This window comes from Schistocerca gregaria, chromosome 7 (assembly GCF_023897955.1).
Source record: "Schistocerca gregaria isolate iqSchGreg1 chromosome 7, iqSchGreg1.2, whole genome shotgun sequence".
Lineage (NCBI taxonomy): Eukaryota > Metazoa > Arthropoda > Insecta > Orthoptera > Acrididae > Schistocerca > Schistocerca gregaria.
Genome location: NC_064926.1, coordinates 12,133,365 through 12,158,932, shown reverse-complemented (window position 1 = coordinate 12,158,932; position 25,568 = coordinate 12,133,365).

Below are 25,568 nucleotides of genomic sequence, written 5' to 3'. Positions count from 1 at the left end.
TGGTCTTCCAGGGAACGATCAAAGCGTAGACTGTTTGGGACATTACTCCCATGGAGGAAAGTGCGCATTGTGACTGTTGTATTCAATCCTGATGTAATTTCTGTGTTTCATCAACTCTCTGATAGTACACAGATTACGGAAAGCCTCCAGATGTGCAATTGAAACTACTACTGGTCTTCGAGGGAACGATCAAAGCGTAGACTGTCTGAGACATTACTCCCATGGAGGAAAGTGCGCATGGTGACCGTTGTATTCAATCCCGACGCAATTACTGTGTTTCATCAACACTCTGATAGTCTACACATTACAGAATGCCACCAGATGTTCATCGGAAACTACTACTGGTCTTCCAGGGAACGATCAAAGCGTAGACTGTTTCAGACATTACTCCCATGGAGGAAAGTGCGTATGCCGACTGTTGTTTTCAATCCCGATGCATTTTCTGTGTTTCACCAACACTCTGATAGTCCACAGATTACAGAATGCCACAAGATGTGCATCGGAAATTACTACTGGTCCTCCAGTAAACGATCAAAGCGTAGACTGTTTCAGACATTACTCCCATGGAGGAAAGTGCGGATGGTGACTGTTGTATTCAATCCCGATGCAATTTCTGTGTTTCATCAACACTCTCATAGTCCACAGAGTACAGAATGCCAACAGATGTGCATCGGAAACTACTACTGGTCTTCCAGGGAACGATCAAAGCGTAAAACTGTTAGAGACATTACTCCCATGGAGGAAAGTGTGCATGGTGATTGTTGTATTTAATCCCGATGCAATTTCTGTGTTTCATCAGCACTCTGATAGTCCACAGATTACAGAATGCCTCCAGATGTGCAATTGAAACTACTACTGGTCTTCGAGGGAACGATCAAAGCGTAGACTGTCTGAGACATTACTCCCATGGAGGAAAGTGCGCATGGTGACCGTTGTATTCAATCCCGATGCAATTACTGTGTTTCATCAACACTCTGATAGTCTACACATTACAGAATGCCACCAGATGTTCATCGGAAACTACTACTGGTCTTCCAGGGAACGATCAAAGCGTAGATTGTTTGAGACATACCTCCCGTGCAGGAAATTGCGGATGTTGACTGTTGTATTCAATTCCGATGCAATTTCTGTGTTTCATCAACTCTCTGATAGTCCACAGATTACAGAATGCCACAAGATGTGCAATTGAAACTACTAATGGTCTTCCAGGGAACGATAAAAGCGTAGACTGTTTGAGACATACCTCCCGTGTAGGAAAGTGCTTATGGTGACTGTTGTATTCATTCCCGATGCAATTTCAGTGTTTCATCAAAACTCTGATAGTCCACAGACTACAGACTGCCACCAGAAGTGCATCGGAAACTACCAATGGTCATCCAGGGAACGATCAAAGCATAGACTGTTTACGAATTACTCCCATGGAGGAAAGTGCGCATGGTGACTGTTGTATTCAATCAAGCGGCAATTTCTGTGTTTCATCAACACGCTGATAGTCCACAGATTACAGAAAGCCTCCAGATGTGCATCGGAAACTACTACTGGTCTTCCAGGGAACGATCAAAGCGAAGACTGTTAGAGACATTACTCCCATGGAGGAATGTGCACATGGTGACAGTTGTATTCAATCCCGATGAAATATCTGTGTTTCATCAACACTCTGATAGTCCACAGATTACAGAATGCCTCCAGATATGCAACGGAAACTACTACGGGTCTTCCAGGGAACAATCAAAGCGTAGACTTTTTGGGACATTACTCCCATGGAGGAAAGTGCGCATGGTGACTGTTGTATTCAATCCCGATGCAGTTTGTTTGTTTCATCAACACTCTGATAGTCCACAGATTACAGAATGGCTCCAGATGTTAATCGGAAACTACTACTGGTCTTCCAGGGAACGATCAAATCGTAGACTGTTTGAGACATTACTCCCATGGAGGAAAGTGCGCATGGTGACTGTTGTATTCAATCCTGATGCAATTTCTGTGTTTCGTCATCACTCTGATAATCCACAGATTACGGAAAGCTTCCAGATGTGCATCGGAAACTACTACTGGTCTTCCAGGGAACGATCAAATCGTAGACTGTTAGAGACATTATTCCAATTTAGGAAAGTGCGCATTGTGACTGTTGTATCCAATCACGATGCAATTTCTGTGTTTCATCAACACTCTGATAGTCCACAGATAACAGAATGCCTCCACATGTTCATCGGAAACTACGACTGGTCTTCCAGGGAACGATCAAAGCGTAGACTGTTTGGGACATTACTCCCATGGAGGAAAGTGCGCATTGTGACTGTTGTATTCAATCCTGAAGTAATTTCTGTGTTTCATCAACTCTCTGATAGTACACAGATTACGGAAAGCCTCCAGATGTGCATCGGAAACTACTACTAGTCTTCCAGGGATCGATCAAAGCGTAGACTGTTTGAGACATTACTCCCATGGAGGAAAGTGCACATGGTGACAGTTGTATTCAATCCCGATGAAATATCTGTGTTTTATCAACACTCTGATAGTGCACAGATTACAGAATGCCTCCAGATGTGTTCCGGAAACTACTACTGGTCTTCCAGGGAAAGATCAAATCGTAAACTCCTTGAGACATTACTCCCATGGAGGAAAGTGCGTGTGCTGACTGTTGTTTTCAATCCCGATGCATTTTCTGTGTTTCACCAACACTCTGATAGTCCACAGATTACAGAATGCCACGAGATGTTCATCGGAAACTACTACAGGTCTTCCAGTAAACGATCAAAGCGTGGACTGTTTAAGACACTACTCCCATGGAGGAAAGTGCGGATGGAGACTGTTGTATTCAATCCCGATGCAATTTCTGTGTTTCATCAACACTCTGATAGTCCACAGATTACAGAATGCCACCAGATGTGCATCGGAAACTACTACTGGTCATCCAGGGAACGATCAAAGCGTAGACTGTTTGAGACATAGCCCGCGTGGAAGAAAGTGCGCATGGTGACTGTTGTATTCAATCCCAATGCAATTTCTGTGTTTCATCAACACTCCGATAGTCCACAGATTACAGAATGCCACCAGATGTACATCGGAAACAACTACTGGTCTTCCAGGGAACGATCAAAGCGTAGGCTGTTTGAGAATTACTCCCATGTAGGAAAGTGCGCATGGTGACTGTTGTATTCAATTCCGATGCAATTTCTGTGCTTCATTAACACTCTGATACTCCACAGATTACAGAATGCCTCCAGATGTGCATCGGAAACTACTACTGGTCTTTCAGGGAACGATCAAAGCGTAGACTGTTTGAGACATTACTCCCATGGAGGAAAGTGCGCATGGTGACTGTTGTATTCAATCCCGATGCAATATCTGTGTTTCATCAACACTCCGATAGTCCACAGATTACAGATTGCCACCAGATGTACATCGGAAACTACTACTGGTCTTCCAGGGAACGATCAAAGCGTAGACTGTTTGAGAATTACTCCCATGGAGGAAAGTGCGCATGGTGACTGTTGTATTCAATCCCGATGCAATTTCTGTGCTTCATCAACACTCTGATACTCCACAGATTACAGAATGCCTCCAGATGTGCTTCGGAAACTACTACTGGTCTTTCAGGGAACAATCAAAGCGTAGACAGTTTGAGACATTACTCCCATTGAGGAAAGTGCGCATGGTGACTGTTGTATTCAATCCCGATGCAATTTCTGTGTTTCATCAACACTCTGATGGTCCACAGATTTTAGAATGCCTCCAGATTTACATCGGAAACTACTACTGGTCTTCTAGGGAACGATCAAAGCGTAGATTGTTTGGGACATTACTCCCATGGAGGAAAGTGCGCATGGTGACTGTTGTATTTAATCCCGATGCAATTTCTGTGTTTCATCAACACTCTGATAGTCCACAGATTACAGAATGCCTCCAGATGTTAATCGGAAACTACTACTGGTCTTAAAGGGAACGATCAAAGCGTAGACTGTTTGAGACATTACTCCCATGGAGGAAAGTGCGCATGGTGACTGCTGTTTTCAATCCCGATGCAATTTCTGTGTTTCATCATCCCTCTGATAGTCGACAGACTACGGAAAGCCTCCAGATGTGCATCGGTAAACTACTACTGGTCTTCCAGGTAACGTTCAAAGCGTAGACTGTTAGAGACATTACTCCCATTTAGGAAAGAGAGCATGGTGACTGTTGTATTCAATCCCGATGCAATTTCTGTGTATCATCAACACTCTGATAGTCCACAGATTACAGAATGCCACCAGATGTGCATCGGAAACTACTACTGGTCTTTCAGGGGACGATCAAAGCGTAGACTGTTTGAGACATTACTCCCGTGGGGGAAAGTGCGCATGATGACTGTTGTATTCAATCCCGATGCAATTTCTGTGTTCATCAACACTCTGATAGTCCACAGATTACAGAATGCCTCCAGATGTTCATCGGAAACTACTACTGGTCTTCCAGGGAACGATCAAAGCGTAGACTGTTTGGGACATTACTCCCATGGAGGAAAGTGCGCATGGTGACTGTTGTATTCAATCCCGATGCAATTACTGTGTTTCATCAACACTCTGATAGTCTACACATTGCAGAATGCCACTAGATGTGCATCGGAAACTACTACTGGTCTTCCAGAGAAAGATCAAAGCGTAGATTGTTTGAGACATTACTCCCGTGGAGGAAAGGGCGCATGGTGACTGTTGTTTTCAATCCCGATGCATTTTCTGTGTTTCACCAACACTCTGATAGTCCACAGATTACAGAATGCCACTAGATGTGCATCGGAAACTACTACAGGTCTTCCAGTAAACGATCAAAGCGTGGACTGTTTAAGACACTACTCCCATGGAGGAAAGTGCGGATGGAGACTGTTGTATTCAATCCCGATGCAATTTCTGTGTTTCATCAACACTCTGATAGTCCACAGATTACAGAATGCCACCAGATGTGCATCGGAAACTACTACTGGTCATCCAGGGAACGATCAAAGCGTAGACTGTTTGAGACATAGCTCGCGTGGAGGAAAGTGCGCATGGTGACTGTTGTATTCAATCCCAATGCAATTTCTGTGTTTCATCAACACTCCGATAGTCCACAGATTACAGAATGCCACCAGATGTACATCGGAAACAACTACTGGTCTTCCAGGGAACGATCAAAGCGTAGACTGTTTGAGAATTACTCCCATGTAGGAAAGTGCGCATGGTGACTGTTGTATTCAATCCCGATGCAATTTCTGTGCTTCATTAACACTCTGATACTCCACAGATTACAGAATGCCTCCAGATGTGCATCGGAAACTACTACTGGTCTTTCAGGGAACGATCAAAGCGTAGACTGTTTGAGACATTACTCCCATTGAGGAAAGTGCGCATGGTGACTGTTGTATTCAATCCCGATGCAATATCTGTGTTTCATCAACACTCCGATAGTCCACAGATTACAGATTGCCACCAGATGTACATCGGAAACTACTACTGGTCTTCCAGGGAACGATCAAAGCGTAGACTGTTTGAGAATTACTCCCATGGAGGAAAGTGCGCATGGTGACTGTTGTATTCAATCCCGATGCAATTTCTGTGCTTCATCAACACTCTGATACTCCACAGATTACAGAATGCCTCCAGATGTGCTTCGGAAACTACTACTGGTCTTTCAGGGAACAATCAAAGCGTAGACAGTTTGAGACATTACTCCCATTGAGGAAAGTGCGCATGGTGACTGTTGTATTCAATCCCGATGCAATTTCTGTGTTTCATCAACACTCTGATGGTCCACAGATTTTAGAATGCCTCCAGATGTACATCGGAAACTACTACTGGTCTTCTAGGGAACGATCAAAGCGTAGATTGTTTGGGACATTACTCCCATGGAGGAAAGTGCGCATGGTGACTGTTGTATTTAATCCCGATGCAATTTCTGTGTTTCATCAACACTCTGATAGTCCACAGATTACAGAATGCCTCCAGATGTTAATCGGAAACTACTACTGGTCTTAAAGGGAACGATCAAAACGTAGACTGTTTGAGACATTACTCCCATGGAGGAAAGTGCGCATGGTGACTGCTGTTTTCAATCCCGATGCAATTTCTGTGTTTCATCATCCCTCTGATAGTCGACAGACTACGGAAAGCCTCCAGATGTGCATCGGTAAACTACTACTGGTCTTCCAGGGAACGTTCAAAGCGTAGACTGTTAGAGACATTACTCCCATTTAGGAAAGAGAGCATGGTGACAGTTGTATTCAATCCCGATGCAATTTCTGTGTATCATCAACACTCTGATAGTCCACAGATTACAGAATGCCACCAGATGTGCATCGGAAACTACTACTGGTCTTTCAGGGAACGATCAAAGCGTAGACTGTTTGAGACATTACTCCCGTGGGGGAAAGTGCGCATGATGACTGTTGTATTCAATCCCGATGCAATTTCTGTGTTCATCAACACTCTGATAGTCCACAGATTACAGAATGCCTCCAGATGTTCATCGGAAACTACTACTGGTCTTCCAGGGAACGATCAAAGCGTAGACTGTTTGGGACATTACTCCCATGGAGGAAAGTGCGCATGGTGACTGTTGTATTCAATCCCGATGCAATTACTGTGTTTCATCAACACTCTGATAGTCTACACATTGCAGAATGCCACTAGATGTGCATCGGAAACTACTACTGGTCTTCCAGAGAAAGATCAAAGCGTAGATTGTTTGAGACATTACTCCCGTGGAGGAAAGGGCGCATGGTGACTGTTGTATTCAAACCCGATGCAATTTCTGTGTTTCATCAACACTCTGATAGTCCACAGATTACAGAATGCCTCCAGATGTGCATCGGAAACTACTACTGGTCTTCCAGGGAACGATCAAAGCGTAAACTGTTTGAGACACTACTTTTATGGAGGAATGTGCGCATGGTGACTGTTGTATACAATCGCGTTGCAGTTTCTGTGTTTCATCAACACTATGATGGTCCACAGATTACAGAATGCCTCCAGATGTTAATCGGAAACTATTACTGGTCTTCCAGGGAACGATCGAAGCGTAGACTGTTTGAGACATTACTCCCATGGAGGAAAGTGCGCATGGTGACTGTTGTATTCAATCTCGATTTAATTTCTGTGTTACATCATCACTCTGATAGTCCACAGATTACGGAAAGCCTCCAGATGTGCATCGGAAACTACTACTGGTCTTCCAGGGGACTATCAAGGCGTAGACTCTTAGAGACATTACTCCCATTTAGGAAAGTGCGCATGGTGACTGTTGTATTCAATCCCGATGCAATTTCTGTGTTTCATCAACACTCTGATAGTCCACAGATTACCGAATGCCACCAGATGTGCATCGGAAACTACTACTGGTCTCTCAGGTAACGAGCAAAGCGTAGACTGTTTGACACATTACTCCCGTGGAGGAAAGGGCGCATGATGACTGTTGTATCGAATCCCGATGCAATTTCTGTGTTTCATCAACACTCTGATAGTCCAGAGATTACAGAATGCCTCCAGATAATCATCGGAAACTACGACTGGTCTTCCAGGGAACGATCAAAGCGAAGACTCTTTGGGACATTACTCCCATTGAGGAAAGTGCGCATGGTGACTGTTGTATTCAATCCCGATGCAATTTCTGTGTTTCATCAACACTCTGATAGTCCACAGATTACGGAAAGCCTCCAGATGTGCATCGGAAACTACTACTGGTCTTCCAGGGAGCGATCAAAGAATAGACTGTTTGGGACATTACTCCCATGGAGTAAGGTGCGCATTGTGACTGTTGTATTCAATCCCGATGCAATTTCTGTGTTTCATGAACACTCTGATAGTCCACAGATTACGGAAAGCCTCCAGATATGCATCGGAAACAACTACTGGTCTTCCAGGGAACGATCAAAGCGTAGACTGTATGAGAATTACTCCCATGGAGGAAAGTGCGAGTGGTGACTGTTGTATTCAATCCCGATGCAATTTCTTTGTTTCATCAACACGATGATGGTCCACAGATTACAGAATGCCTCCAGAAGTGCATCGGAAACTACTACTGGTCTTTCAGGGAACGATCAAAGCGTAGACTGTTTGAGACATTACTCCCATGGAGGAAAGTGCGCTTGGTGACTGTTGTATTCAATCCCGATGCAATGTCTGTGTTTCATCAACACTCTGATAGTCCACAGATTTTAGAATGGCTCCTGATAAACATCGGAAACTACTACTGGTCTTCTAGGGAACGATCAAAGCGTAGATTGTTTGGGACATTACTCCCATGGAGGAAAGTGCGCATGGTGACTGTTCTATTTAATCCCGATGCAATTTCTGTGTTTCATCAACACTCTGATAGTCTACAGATTACAGAATGCCTACAGTTGTTAATCGGAAACTACTACTGGTCTTCCAGGGAACGATCAAAGCGTAGACTGTTTGAGACATTACTCCCATGGAGGAAAGTGCGCATGGTGACTGCTGTTTTCAATCCCGATGCAATTTCTTTGTTACATCATCCCTCTGATAGTCGACAGACTACGGAAAGCCTCCAGATGTGCATCGGGAAACTACTACTGGTCTTTCAGGGAACGATCAAAGCGTAGACTGTTAGAGACATTACTCCCGTTTAGGAAAGAGAGCATGGTGACTGTTGTATTCAATCCCGATGCAATTTCTGTGCTTTATCACCACTCTGATAGTCCACAGATTACAGAATGCCACCAGATGTGCATCGGAAACTACTACTGGTCTTGCAGGGAACGATCAAAGCGTAGACTGTTTGAGACATTACTCCCGTGGGGGAAAGTGCGCATGATGACTGTTGTATTCAATCCCAATGCAATTTCTGTGTTCATCAACACTCTGATAGTCCACAGAATACAGAATGCCTCCAGATGTTCATCGGAAACTACTACTGGTCTTCTAGGGAACGATCAAAGCGTAGACTGTTTGGGACATTACTCCCATGGAGGAAAGTGCGCATGGTGACTGTTGTATTCAATCCCGATGCAATTTCTGTGTTACATCATCCCTCTGATAGTCGACAGACTACGGAAAGCCTCCAGACGTGCATCGGAAACTACTACTGGTCTACCAGGGGACTATCAAAGCGTAGACTGTTAGGGACTTTACTATCATTTAGGAAAAAGGGCATGGTGACTGTTGTACTCAATCCCGATGCAATTTCTGTGTTTCATCAACACTCTGATAGTCCACAGATTACCGAATGCCACCAGATGTGCATCGGAAACTACTACTGGTCTTTCAGGGAACGATCAAAGCGTAGACTGTTTGAGACATTACTCCCGTGGGGGAAAGTGCGCATGATGACTGTTGTATTCAATCCCGATGCAATTTCTGTGTTCATCAACACTCTGATAGTCCACAGATTACAGAATGCCTCCAGATGTTCATCGGAAACTACTACTGGTCTTCCAGGGAACGATCAAAGCGTAGACTGTTTGGGACATTACTCCCATGGAGGAAAGTGCGCATGGTGACTGTTGTATTCAATCCCGATGCAATTACTGTGTTTCATCAACACTCTGATAGTCTACACATTGCAGAATGCCACTAGATGTGCATCGGAAACTACTACTGGTCTTCCAGAGAAAGATCAAAGCGTAGATTGTTTGAGACATTACTCCCGTGGAGGAAAGGGCGCATGGTGACTGTTGTATTCAATCCCGATGCAATTTCTGTGTTTCATCAACACTCTGATAGTCCACAGATTACAGAATGCCTCCAGATGTGCATCGGAAACTACTACTGGTCTTCCAGGGAACGATCAATGCGTAAACTGTTTGAGACACTACTTTTATGGAGGAATGTGCGCATGGTGACTGTTGTATACAATCGCGTTGCAGTTTCTGTGTTTCATCAACACTCTGATTGTCCACAGATTACAGAATGCCTCCAGATGTGCATCGGAAACTACTACTGGTCTTCCAGGGAACGACCAAAACGTAGACTCATTCTGACATTACTCCCATGGAGGAATGTGCGAATGTTGACTGTTGTATTCAATCCCGATGCAATTACAGTGTTTCATCAACACTATGATGGTCCACAGATTACCGAATGCCACCAGATGTGCATCGGAAACTACTACTGGTCTCTCAGGGAACGAGCAAAGCGTAGACTGTTTGACACATTACTCCCATGGAGGAATGTGCGCATGGTGACTGCTGTTTTCAATCCCGATGCAATTTCTGTGTTTCATCAACACTTTGATAGTCCACAGATTACGGAAAGCCTCCAGATGTGCATCGGGAAATACTACTGGTCTTCCAGGAAACGATCAAAGCGTAGACTGTTAGAGACATTACTCCCATGGAGGAAAGTGAGCATGGTGACTGTTGTATTCAATCCCGATGCAATTTCTGTGTTTCATCAACACTATGATGGTCCACAGATTACAGAATGCCTCCAGATGTTAATCGGAAACTATTACTGGTCTTCCAGGGAACGATCGAAGCGTAGACTGTTTGAGACATTACTCCCATGGAGGAAAGTGCGCATGGTGACTGTTGTATTCAATCTCGATTTAATTTCTGTGTTACATCATCACTCTGATAGTCCACAGATTACGGAAAGCCTCCAGATGTGCATCGGAAACTACTACTGGTCTTCCAGGGGACTACCAAGGCGTAGACTCTTAGAGAAATTACTCCCATTTAGGAAAGTGCGCATGGTGACTGTTGTATTCAATCCCGATGCAATTTCTGTGTTTCATCAACACTCTGATAGTCCACAGATTACCGAATGCCACCAGATGTGCATCGGAAACTACTACTGGTCTACCAGGGGACTATCAAAGCGTAGACTGTTAGGGACATTACTATCATTTAGGAAAAAGGGCATGGTGACTGTTGTACTCAATCCCGATGCAATTTCTGTGTTTCATCAACACTCTGATAGTCCACAGATTACCGAATGCCACCAGATGTGCATCGGAAACTACTACTGGTCTCTCAGGGACCGAGCAAAGCGTAGACTGTTTGACACATTACTCCCGTGGAGGAAAGGGTGCATGATGACTGTTGTATTCAATCCCGATGCAATTTCTGTGTTTCATCAACACTCTGATAGTCCAGAGATTACAGAATGCCTCCAGATAATCATCGGAAACTACGACTGGTCTTCCGGGGAACGATCAAAGCGTAGACTGTTTGGGACATTACTCCCATGGAGGAAAGTGCGCATTGTGACTGTTGTATTCAATTCCGATGCAATTTCTGTGTTTCATCAACACTCTGATAGTCCACAGATTACGGAATGCCTCCAGATGTGCATCGGGAAATACTACTGGTCTTCCAAGAAACGATCAAAGCGTAGACTGTTAGAGACATTACTCCCATGGAGGAAAGTGTGCATGGTGACTGTTGTATTCAATCCCGATGCAATTTCTGTGTTTCATCAACACAATGATGGTCCACAGATTACAGAATGCCTCCAGATGTTAATCGGAAACTATTACTGGTCTTCCAGGGAACGATCGAAGCGTAGACTGTTTGAGACATTACTCCCATGGAGGAAAGTGCGCATGGTGACTGTTGTATTCAATCTCGATTTAATTTCTGTGTTACATCATCACTCTGATAGTCCACAGATTACGGAAAGCCTCCAGATGTGCATCGGAAACTACTACTGGTCTTCCAGGGGACTATCAAGGTGTAGACTCTTAGAGACATTACTCCCATTTAGGAATGTGCGCATGGTGACTGTTGTATTCAATCCCGATGCAATTTCTGTGTTTCATCAACACTCTGATAGTCCACAGATTACCGAATGCCACCAGATGTGCATCGGAAACTACTACTGGTCTCTCAGGTAACGAGCAAAGCGTAGACTGTTTGACACATTACTCCCGTGGAGGAAAGGGCGCATGATGACTGTTGTATAGAATCCCGATGCAATTTCTGTGTTTCATCAACACTCTGATAGTCCAGAGATTACAGAATGCCTCCAGATAATCATCGGAAACTACGACTGGTCTTCCAGGGAACGATCAAAGCGAAGACTCTTTGGGACATTACTCCCATTGAGGAAAGTGCGCATGGTGACTGTTGTATTCAATCCCGATGCAATTTCTGTGTTTCATCAACACTCTGATAGTCCACAGATTACGGAAAGCCTCCAGATGTGCATCGGAAACTACTACTGGTCTTCCAGGGAGCGATCAAAGAATAGACTGTTTGGGACATTACTCCCATGGAGTAAAGTGCGCATGGTGACTGTTGTATTCAATCCCGATGCAATTTCTGTGTTTCATGAACACTCTGATAGTCCACAGATTACGGAAAGCCTCCAGATATGCATCGGAAACAACTACTGGTCTTCCAGGGAACGATCAAAGCGTAGACTGTATGAGAATTACTCCCATGGAGGAAAGTGCGAGTGGTGACTGTTGTATTCAATCCCGATGCAATTTCTTTGTTTCATCAACACGATGATGGTCCACAGATTACAGAATGCCTCCAGAAGTGCATCGGAAACTACTACTGGTCTTTCAGGGAACGATCAAAGCATAGACGGTTTGAGACATTACTCCCATGGAGGAAAGTGCGCTTGGTGACTGTTGTATTCAATCCCGATGCAATGTCTGTGTTTCATCAACACTCTGATAGTCCACAGATTTTAGAATGCCTCCTGATGTACATCGGAAACTACTACTGGTCTTCTAGGGAACGATCAAAGCGTAGATTGTTTGGGACATTACTCCCATGGAGGAAAGTGCGCATGGTGACTGTTCTATTTAATCCCGATGCAATTTCTGTGTTTCATCAACACTCTGATAGTCTACAGATTACAGAATGCCAACAGATGTTAATCGGAAACTACTACTGGTCTTCCAGGGAACGATCAAAGCGTAGACTGTTTGAGACATTACTCCCATGGAGGAAAGTGCGCATGGTGACTGCTGTTTTCAATCCCGATGCAATTTCTTTGTTACATCATCCCTCTGATAGTCGACAGACTACGGAAAGCCTCCAGATGTGCATCGGGAAACTACTACTGGTCTTTCAGGGAACGATCAAAGTGTAGACTGTTAGAGACATTACTCCCATTTAGGAAAGAGAGCATTGTGACTGTTGTATTCAATCCCGATGCAATTTCTGTGCTTCATCACCACTCTGATAGTCCACAGATTACAGAGTGCCACCAGATGTGCATCGGAAACTACTACTGGTCTTGCAGGGAACGATCAAAGCGTAGACTGTTTGAGACATTACTCCCGTGGGGGAAAGTGCGCATGATGACTGTTGTATTCAATCCCAATGCAATTTCTCTGTTCATCAACACTCTGAAAGTCCACAGAATACAGAATGCCTCCAGATGTTCATCGGAAACTACTACTGGTCTTCTAGGGAACGATCAAAGTGTAGACTGTTTGGGACATTACTCCCATGGAGGAAAGTGCGCATGGTGACTGTTGTATTCAATCCCGATGCAATTTCTGTGTTACATCATCCCTCTGATAGTCGACAGACTACGGAAAGCCTCCAGACGTGCATCGGAAACTACTACTGGTCTACCAGGGGACTATCAAAACGTAGACTGTTAGGGACATTACTATCATTTAGGAAAAAGGGCATGGTGACTGTTGTACTCAATCCCGATGCAATTTCTGTGTTTCATCAACACTCTGATAGTCCACAGATTACCGAATGCCACCAGATGTGCATCGGAAACTACTACTGGTCTCTCAGGGACCGAGCAAAGCGTAGACTGTTTGACACATTACTCCCGTGGAGGAAAGGGTGCATTGTGACTGTTGTATTCAATTCCGATGCAATTTCTGTGTTTCATCAACACTCTGATAGTCCACAGATTACGGAATGCCTCCAGATGTGCATCGGGAAATACTACTGGTCTTCCAAGAAACGATCAAAGCGTAGACTGTTAGAGACATTACTCCCATGGAGGAAAGTGTGCATGGTGACTGTTGTATTCAATCCCGATGCAATTTCTGTGTTTCATCAACACTATGATGGTCCACAGATTACAGAATGCCTCCAGATGTTAACCGGAAACTACTACTGGTCTTCCAGGGAACGATCGAAGCGTAGACTGTTTGAGACATTACTCCCATGGAGGAAAGTGCGCATGGTGACTGTTGGATTCAATCCCGATTTAATTTCTGTGTTTCATCATCACTCTGATAGTCCACAGATTACGGAAAGCCTCCGGATGTGCATCGGAAACTACTACTGGTCTTTCAGGTGACTATCAAGGCGTAGACTGTTAGAGACATTACTCCCATTTAGGAAAGTGCGCATGGTGACTGTTGTATTCAATCCCGATGCAATTTCTGTGTTTCATCAACACTCTGATAGTCCACAGATTACCGAATGCCACCAGATGTGCATCGGAAACTACTACTGGTCTCTCAGGGAACGAGCAAAGCGTAGACTGTTTGACACATTACTCCCGTGGAGGAAAGGGTGCATGATGACTGTTGTATTCAATCCCGATGCAATTTCTGTGTTTCATCAACACTCTGATAGTCCAGAGATTACAGAATGCCTCCAGATAATCATCGGAAACTACGACTGGTCTTTCAGGGAACGATCAAAGCGAAGACTGTTTGGGACATTACTCCCATGGAGGAAAGTGCGCATGGTGACTGTTGTATTCAATCCCGATGCAATTTCTGTGTTTCATCAACACTCTGATAGTCCACAGATTACGGAAAGCCTCCAGATGTGCATTGGAAACTACTACTGGTCTTCCAGGGAGCGATCAAAGAATAGACTGTTTGGGACATTACTCCCATGGAAAAAAGTGCGCATGGTGACTGTTGTATTCAATCCCGATGCAATTTCTGTGTTTCATGAACACTCTGATAGTCCACAGGTTACGGAAAGCCTCCAGATATGCATCGGAAACAACTACTGGTCTTCCAGGGAACGATCAAAGCGTAGACTGTTTGAGAATTACTCCCATGGAGGAAAGTGCGCATGGTGACTGTTGTATTGAATCCCGATGCAATTTCTTTGTTTCATCAACACTCTGATACACCACAGATTACAGAATGCCTCCAGAAGTGCATCGGAAACTACTACTGGTCTTTCAGGGAACGATCAAAGCGTAGACTGTTTGAGACATTACTCCCATGGAGGCAAGTGCGCATGGTGACTGTTGTATTCAATCCCGATGCAATGTCTGTGTTTCATCAACACTCTGATAGTCCACAGATTTTAGAATGCCTCCTGATGTACATCGGAAACTACTACTGGCCTTCTAGGGAACGATCAAAGCGAGGATTGTTTGGGACATTACTCCCATGGAGGAAAGTGCGCATGGTGACTGTTCTATTTAATCCCGATGCAATTTCTGTGTTTCATCAACACTCTGATAGTCCACAGATTACAGAATGCCTCCAGATGTTAATCGGAAACTACTACTGGTCTTCCAGGGAACGATCAAAGCGTAGACTGTTTGAGACATTACTCCCATGGAGGAAAGTGCGCATGGTGACTGGTGTTTTCAATCCCGATGCAATTTCTGTGTTACATCATCCCTCTGATAGTGGACAGACTACGGAAAGCCTCCAGATGTGCATCGGGAAACTACTACTGGTCTTCCAGGGAACGATCAAAGCGTAGACTGTTAGAGACATTACTCCCATTTAGGAAAGAGAGCATGGTGACTATTGTATTCAATCCCGATGCAATTTCTGTGCTTCATCACCACTCTGATAGTCCACAGATTACAGAATGCCACCAGATGTGCATCGGAAACTACTACTGGTCTTTCAGGGAACGATCAAAGCGTAGACTCTTTGAGACATTACTCCCATGGAGGAAAGTGCGGATGGTGACTGTTGTATTCAATCCCGATGCAATTTCTGTGTTTCATCAACAATCTGATAGTCCACAGATAACGGAATGCCAGCAGATGTGCATCGGAAACTACTACTGGTCTTCCAGGGAACGATCAAAGCGTACACTGATTGAGACGTTCCTCCCATGGAGGAAAGTGCGCATGGTGACTGTTATATCCAATCCCGATGCAATTTCTGTGTTTCATCAACACTCTGATATTCCGCAGATTACAGAATGCCACCAGATGTGCATCGGAAACTACTACTGGTCTTCCAGGGAACGATCAAAGCGTAGACTGTTAGAGACATTACTCCCATGGAGGAAAGTGCGCATGGTAACTGTTGTATTCAATCCCGATGCAATTTCTGGGTTCATCAACACTCTGATAGTCTACAGATTACAGAATGCCACCAGATGTCCATCGGAAACTACTACTGGTCTTCCAGTGAACGATCAAAGCGTAAACTGTTTGAGACATTAATGCCATGGAGGTAAGTGCGCATGGTGACTGTTGTATTCAATCCCGATGCAATTTCAGTGATTCATCAACACTCTGATAGTCCACAGATTACAGAAATCCTCCAGATGTGCATCGGAAACTACTACTGGTCTTCCAGGGAACGATCAAAGCGTAGACTGTTAGAGACATTACTCCCATTGAGGAAAGTGCGCAGGGTGACTGTTTTATTCAATCCCGATGCAATTTCTGGGTTTCATCAACACTCTGATAGTCTACACATTACGGAATGCCACCAGATGTGCATCGGAAACTACTACTGGTCTTTCAGGGAACGATCAAAGCGTAGGCTGTTTGAGACATTACTCCCATTGAGGAAAGTGCGCATGGTGACTGTTGTATTCAATCCCGATACAATTGTAGTGTTTCATCTACACTCTGATAGTCCACAGATTACAGAATACCAGCAGATGTGCATCGGAAACTACTACTGGTCTTCCAGGGAACGATCAAAGCGTAGACTGATTGAGACGTACCTCCCATGGAGGAAAGTGCGCATTGTGACTGTTGTATTCAATCCCGATGCAATTTCCGTGTTTCATCAACAATCTGATAGTCCACACATTACGGAATGCCAGCAGATGTGCATCGGAAACTACTACTGGTCTTCCAGGGAACGATCAAAGCGTACACTGATTGAGACGTACCTCCCATGGAGGAAAGTGCGCATGGTGACTGTTATATCCAATCCCGATGCAATTTCTGTGTTTCATCAACACTCTGATAGTCCGCAGATTACAGAATGCCACCAGATGTGCATCGGAAACTACTACTGGTCTTCCAGGGAACGATCAAAGCGTATATTGTTTGAGACATTACTCCCGTGGAGAGAAGTGCGCATGGTGACTGTTGTATTCAATCCAGATGCATTTTCTGTGTTTCATCAACACTCTGATAGTCCACAGATTACAGGATGCCTCCAGATGTGCATCGGAAACTACTACTGGTCTTCCATGGAACGATCAAAGTGTAGACTGTTTGAGACATTACTCTCATGGAGGAAAGTGCGCATGGTGACTGTTGTATTCAATCCCGATGCAGTTGTAGTGTTTCATCTACACTCTGATATTCCACAGATTACAGAATGACTCCAGATGTGCATCGGAAACTACTACTGGTCTTCCAGGGAACGATCAAAACGTAGACTCTTTGAGACATTACTCAAATGGAGGAATGTGCGGATGGTGACTGTTGTATTCAATCCCGATGCAATTTCTGTGTTTCATCAACACTCTGATGGTCCACAGATTACAGAATGAGTCCAGATGTTCATCGGAAACTACTACTGGTCTACCAGGGAACGATCAAAGCGTAGACTGTTAGGGTCATTACTCCTATGGAGCAAAGTGCGCATGGTGACTGTTGTATTCAATCCCGATGCAATTTCTGTGTTTCATCAACACTCTGATAGTCTACACATTACAGAATGCCACCAGATGTGCATCGGAAACTACTACTGGTCTTCCAGGGAACGATCAAAGCGTAGATTGTTTGAGACATTACTCCCGTGGAGGATAGTGCGCATTTTGACTGTTGTATTCAATCCAGATGCATTTTCTGTGTTTCATCAACACTCTGATAGTCCAAAGATTACAGGATGCCTCCAGATGTGCATCGGAAACTACTACTGGTCTACCAGGGAAGATCAAAGTGTAGACTGTTTGAGACATTACTCTCATGGAGGAAAGTGCGCATGGTGACTGTTGTATTCAATCCCGATGCAATTGTAGTGTTTCATCTACACTCTGATAGTCCACAGATTACAGAATGCCAGCAGATGTGCATCGGAAACTACTACTGGTCTTCCAGGGAACGATCAAAGCGTAGACTTATTGAGACGTACCTCCCATGGAGGAAAGTGCGCATTGTGACTGTTGTATCCAATCCCGATGCAATTTCTGTGTTTCATGAACACTCTGATAGTCCGCAGATTACAGACTGCCACGAGATGTGCATCGGAAACTACTACTGGTCTTCCAGGGAACGATCAAAGCGTAGACTGTTAGAGACATTACTCCCATGGAGCAAAGTGCGCATGGTAACTGTTGTATTCAATCCCGATGCAATTTCTGTGTTTCATCAACACTCTGACAGTCTACAGATTACAGAATGCCACCAGATGTGCATCTGTAACTACTACTGGTCTTCCAGGGAACGATCAAAGCATACACTGTTTGAGACATTAATCCCATGGAGGTAAGTGCGCATGGTGACTGTTGTATTCAATCCCGATGCAATTTCAGTGATTCATCAACACTCTGATACTCCACAGATTACAGAATGCCTCCAGATGTGCATCGGAAACTACTACTGTTCTTTAAGGGAACGATCAAAGCGTAGACTGTTTGAGACATTACTCCCATGGAGGAAAGTGCGCATAGTGACTGTTGTATTCAATCCCGCTGCAATTTCTGTATTTCATCAACACTCTGATAGTCCACAGATTACAGAATGCCTCCAGATGTGCATCGGAAACTACTACTGGTCTTCCAGGGAACGATCAAAGCGTAAACTGTTTGAGACATTTCTTTTATGGAGGAATGTGCGCATGGTGACTGTTGTATTCAATCCTGATGCATTTTCTGTGTTTCATTACCACTCTGATAGTCCACAGATTACAGAATGCCCACCAGATATGCATCGGAAACTACTACTGACCTTCCAGGGAACGATCAATGCGTAGACTGTTTGAGACATTACTCCCATGGAGCAAAGTGCGCATGGTAACTGTTCCATTCAATCCCGATGCAATTTCTGTGTTTCATCAACACTCTGATAGTGTACAGATTACAGAATGCCACCAGATGTGCATCGGAAACTACTACTGGTCTTCCAGTTAACGATCAAAGCGTAAACTGTTTGAGACATTAATCCCATGAAGGTAAGTGCGCATGGTGAATGTTGTATTCAATCCCGATGCAATTTCAGTGATTCATCAACACTCTGATACTCCACAGATTACAGAATGCCTCCAGATGTGCATCGGAAACTACTACTGTTCTTTCAGGGAACGATCAAGGCGTAGACTGTTTGAGACATTACTCCCATGGAGGAAAGTGCGCATGGTAACTGTTGTATCCAATCCCGATTCAATTTCTGTGTTTCATCAACACTCTGATAGTCCGCAGATTACAGAATGCCACCAGATGTGCATCGGAAACTTCTACTGGTCTTCCAGGGAACGATCAAAGCGTAAACTGTTCGAGACATTTCTTTTATGGAGGAATGTGCGCATGGTGACGGTTGTATTCAATCCCGATGCATTTTCTGTGTTTCATTACAACTCTGATACTCCACAGATTACAGAATGCCACGAGATGTGCATCGGAAACTACTACTGGTCTTCCAGGGAACGATCAAAGCGTAGACTAATTGAGACGTACCTCCCATGGAGGAAAGTGCGCATGGTGACTGTTGTATCCAATCCCGATTCAATTTCTGTGTTTCATCAACACTCTGATAGTCCGCAGATTACAGAATGCCACCAGATGTGCATCGGAAACTACTACTGGTCTTCCAGGGAACGATTAAAGCGTAGACAGTTTGAGACATTAATACCATGGAGGTAAGTGCGCATGGTGACTGTTGTATTCAATCCCGATGCAATTTCAGTTATTCATCACCAATCTGATAGTCCACAGATTACAGAATGCCACGACATGTGCATCGGAAACTTCTACTGGTCTTCCCGGGAGCAATCAAATCGTAGACTGTTTGAGACATTACTCCCATGGAGGAAAGTGCGCATGGTGACTGTTGTATTCAATCCCGATGCATTTTCTGTGTTTCATTACCACTCTAATAGTCCACAGATTACAGAATACCACGAGATGTGCATCGGAAACTACTAGAGGTCTTCCAGGGAACGATCAAAGCGTAGACTCTTTGAGACATTACTCCCATGGAGGAAAGTGCGGATGGTGACTGTTGTATTCAATCCCGATGCAATTTCTGTGTTTCATCAACAATCTGATAGTCCACAGATTACGGAATGCCAGCAGATGTGCATCGGAAACTACTACTGGTCTTCCAGGGAACGATCAAAGCGTACACTGATTGAGACGTACCTCCCATGGAGGAAAGTGCGCATGGTGATTGTTATATCCAATCCCGATGCAATTTCTGTGTTTCATCAACACTCTGATAGTCCGCAGATTACAGAATGCCACCAGATGTGCATCGGAAACTACTACTGGTCTTCCAGGGAACGATCAAAGCGTAGACTTTTAGAGACATTACTCCCATGGAGGAAAGTGCGCATGGTAACTGTTGTATTCAATCCCGATGCAATTTCTGGGTTCATCAACACTCTGATAGTCTACAGATTACAGAATGCCACCAGATGTCCATCGGAAACTACTACTGGTCTTTCAGGGAACGATCAAAGCGTAGGCTGTTTGAGACATTAATCCCATGGAGGTAAGTGCGCATGGTGACTGTTCTATTCAATCCCGATGCAATTTCAGTGATTCATCAACACTCTGATAGTCCACAGATTACAGAAATCCTCCAGATGTGCATCGGAAACTACTACTGGTCTTCCAGGGAACGATCAAAGCGTAGACTGTTAGAGACATTACTCCCATTGAGGAAAGTGCGCAGGGTGACTGTTTTATTCAATCCCGAAGCAATTTCTGGGTTTCATCAACACTCTGATAGTCTACACATTACGGAATGCCACCAGATGTGCATCGGAAACTACTACTGGTCTTTCAGGGAACGATCAAAGCGTAGGCTGTTTGAGACATTACTCCCATGGAGGAAAGTGCGCATGGTGACTGTTGTATTCAATCCCGATACAATTGTAGTGTTTCATCTACACTCTGATAGTCCACAGATTACAGAATACCAGCAGATGTGCATCGGAAACTACTACTGGTCTTCCAGGGAAAGATCAAAGCGTAGGCTGATTGAGACGTACCTCCCATGGAGGAAAGTGCGCATTGTGACTGTTGTATCCAATCCCGATGCAATTTCTGTGTTTCATCAACACTCTGATACTCCACAGATTACAGAATGCCACCAGATGTGCATCGGAAACTGCTACTGGTCTTCCAGGGAACGATCAAAAAGTACACTGTTTGAGACATTAATCCCATGGAGGTAAGTGCGCATGATGACTGTTGTATTCAATCCCGATGCAATTTCAGTGATTCATCAACACTCTGATACTCCACAGATTACAGAATGCCTCCAGATGTGCATCGGAAACTACTACTGGTCTTTCAGGGAACGATCAAAGCGTAGACTGTTTGAGACGTTACTCCCACGGAGGGAAGTGCGCATGGTGACTGTTGTATTCAATCCCGATGCAATTTCTGTATTTCATCAACACTCTGACAGTCCACTGATTACAGAATATCTCCAGATGTGCATCGGAAACTACTACTGGTCTTCCAGGGAACGATCAAAGCGTAGACTGATTGAGACGTACCTCCCATGGAGGAAAGTGCGCATGGTGACTGTTGCATCCAATCCCGATGCCATTTCTGTGTTTCATCAACACTCTGATAGTCCGCAGATTACAGAATGCCACCAGATGTGCATCGGAAACTACTACTGGTCTTCCAGCGAACGATCAAAATGTAGACTGTTTGAGACATTACTCCCATTGAGGAAAGAGCGCGTGGTGACTGTTTTATTCAATCCCGATGCAATTTCTGGGTTTCATCAACACTCTGATAGTCTACACATTACAGAATGCCACCAGATGTGCATCGGAAACTACTACTGGTCTTCCAGGGAACGATCAAAGCGTATATTGTTTGAGACATTACTCCCGTGGAGAGAAGTGCGCATGGTGACTGTTGTATTCAATCCAGATGCATTTTCTGTGTTTCATCAACACTCTGATAGTCCAGAGATTACAGGATGCCTCCAGATGTGCATCGGAAACTACTACTGGTCTTCCAGGGAACGATCAAAGTGTAGACTGTTTGAGACATTACTCTCATGGAGGAAAGTGCGCATGGTGACTGTTGTATTCAATCCCGATGCAGTTGTAGTGTTTCATCTACACTCTGATATTCCACAGATTACAGAATGACTCCAGATGTGCATCGGAAACTACTACTGGTCTTCCAGGGAACGATCAAAACGTAGACTCTTTGAGACATTACTCAAATGGAGGAAAGTGCGGATGGTGACTGTTGTATTCAATCCCGATGCAATTTCTGTGTTTCATCAACACTCTGATGGTCCACAGATTACAGAATGAGTCCAGATGTTCATCGGAAACTACTACTGGTCTACCAGGGAACGATCAAAGCGTAGACTGTTAGAGTCATTACTCCTATGGAGCAAAGTGCGCATGGTGACTGTTGTATTAAATCCCGATGCAATATCTGTGTTTCATCAACACTCTGATAGTCTACACATTACAGAATGCCACCAGATGTGCATCGGAAACTACTACTGGTCTTCCAGGGAACGATCAAAGCGTAGATTGTTTGAGACATTACTCCCGTGGAGGAAAGTGCGCATTTTGACTGTTGTATTCAATCCAGATGCATTTTCTGTGTTTCATCAACACTCTGATAGTCCACAGATTACAGGATGCCTCCAGATGTGCATCGGAAACTACTACTGGTCTTCCAGGGAACGATCAAAGCGTAAACTGTTTGAGACATTTCTTTTATGGAGGAATGTGCGCATGGTGACTGTTGTATTCAATCCTGATGCATTTTCTGTGTTTCATTACCACTCTGATAGTCCACAGATTACAGAATGCCCACCAGATATGCATCGGAAACTACTACTGACCTTCCAGGGAACGATCAATGCGTAGACTGTTTGAGACATTACTCCCATGGAGCAAAGTGCGCATGGTAACTGTTCCATTCAATCCCGTTGCAATTTCTGTGTTTCATCAACACTCTGATAGTGTACAGATTACAGAATGCCACCAGATGTGCATCGGAAACTACTACTGGTCTTCCAGTTAACGATCAAAGCGTAGACTGTTTGAGACATTAATCCCATGGAGGTAAGTGCGCATGGTGAATGTTGTATTCAATCCCGATGCAATTTCAGTGATTCATCAACACTCTGATACTCCACAGATTACAGAATGCCTCCAGATGTGCATCGGAAACTACTACTGTTCTTTCAGGGAACGATCAAGGCGTAGACTGTTTGAGACATTACTCCCGTGGAGGAAAGTGCGCATAGTGACTGTTGTATTCAATCCCGATGCAATTTCTGTATTTCATCAACACTCTGATAGTCCACAGATTACAGAATGCCTCCAGATGTGCATCGGAAACTACTACTGGTCTTCCAGGGAACGATCGAAGCGTAAACTGTTTGAGACATTTCTTTTATGGAGGAATGTGCGCATGGTGACTGTTGTATTCAATCCCGATGCATTTTCTGTGTTTCATTACCACTCTGATAGTCCACAGATTACAGAATGCCACGAGATGTGCATCGGAAACTACTACTGGTCTTCCAGGGAACGATCAAAGCGTAGACTGTTTGAGACATTAATCCCATGGAGGTAAGTGCGCATAGTGACTGTTGTATTCAATCCCGATGCAATTTCAGTGATTCATCAACACTCTGATAGTCCACAGATTACAGAAAGCCTCCAGATGTGCATCGGAAACTACTACTGGTCTTCCAGGGAACGATCAAAGCGTAGACTGTTAGAGTCATTACTCCCATTGAGGAAAGTGCGCATGGAGACTGTTTTATTCAATCCCGATGCAATTTCTGGGTTTCATCAACACTCTGATAGTCTACACATTACAGAATGCCAGCAGATGTGCATCGGAATCTACTACTGGTCTTCCAGGGAACGATCAAAGCGTAGATTGTTTGAGACATTACTCCCGTGGAGGAAAGTGCGCATGGTGACTGTTGCATCCAATCCCGATGCAATTTCTGTGTTTCATCAACACTCTGATAGTCCGCAGATTACAGAATGCCACCAGATGTGCATCGGAAACTACTACTGGTCTTCCAGGGAACAATCAAAGCGTAGGCTGTTTGAGACATTAATCCCATGGAGGTAAGTGCGCATGGTGAATGTTGTATTCAATCCCGGTGCAATTTCAGTGATTCATCAACACTCTGATACTCCACAGATACAGAATGCCACCAGATGTGCATCGGAAACTACTACTGGTCTTTCAGGGAACGATCAAAGGGTAGACTGTTTGAGACGTTACTCCCATGGAGGAAAGTGCGCATGGTGACTGTTGTATTCAATCCCGATGCAATTTCTGTATTTCATCAACACTCTGACAGTCCACTGATTACAGAATATCTCCAGATGTGCATCGGAAACTACTACTGGTCTTCCAGGGAACGATCAAAGCGTAGACTGATTGAGACGTACCTCCCATGGAGGAAAGTGCGCATGGTGACTGTTGCATCCAATCCCGATGCAATTTCTGTGTTTCATCAACACTCTGATAGTCCGCAGATTACAGAATGCCACCAGATGTGCATCGGAAACTACTACTGGTCTTCCAGGGAACGATCAAAATGTAGACTGTTTGAGACATTACTCCCATTGAGGAAAGTGCGCGTGGTGACTGTTTTATTCAATCCCGATGCAATTTCTGGGTTTCATCAACACTCTGATAGTCTACACATTACAGAATGCCACCAGATGTGCATCGGAAACTACTACTGGTCTTCCAGGGAACGATCAAAGCGTATATTGTTTGAGACATTACTCCCGTGGAGAGAAGTGCGCATGGTGACTGTTGTATTCAATCCAGATGCATTTTCTGTGTTTCATCAACACTCTGATAGTCCAGAGATTACAGGATGCCTCCAGATGTGCATCGGAAACTACTACTGGTCTTCCAGGGAACGATCAAAGTGTAGACTGTTTGAGACATTACTCTCATGGAGGAAAGTGCGCATGGTGACTGTTGTATTCAATCCCGATGCAGTTGTAGTGTTTCATCTACACTCTGATATTCCACAGATTACAGAATGACTCCAGATGTGCATCGGAAACTACTACTGGTCTTCCAGGGAACGATCAAAACGTAGACTCTTTGAGACATTACTCAAATGGAGGAAAGTGCGGATGGTGACTGTTGTATTCAATCCCGATGCAATTTCTCTGTTTCATCAACACTCTGATAGTCTACACATTACAGAATGCCACCAGATGTGCATCGGAAACTACTACTGGTCTTCCAGGGAACGATCAAAGCGTAGATTGTTTGAGACATTACTCCCGTGGAGGAAAGTGCGCATTTTGACTGTTGTATTCAATCCAGATGCATT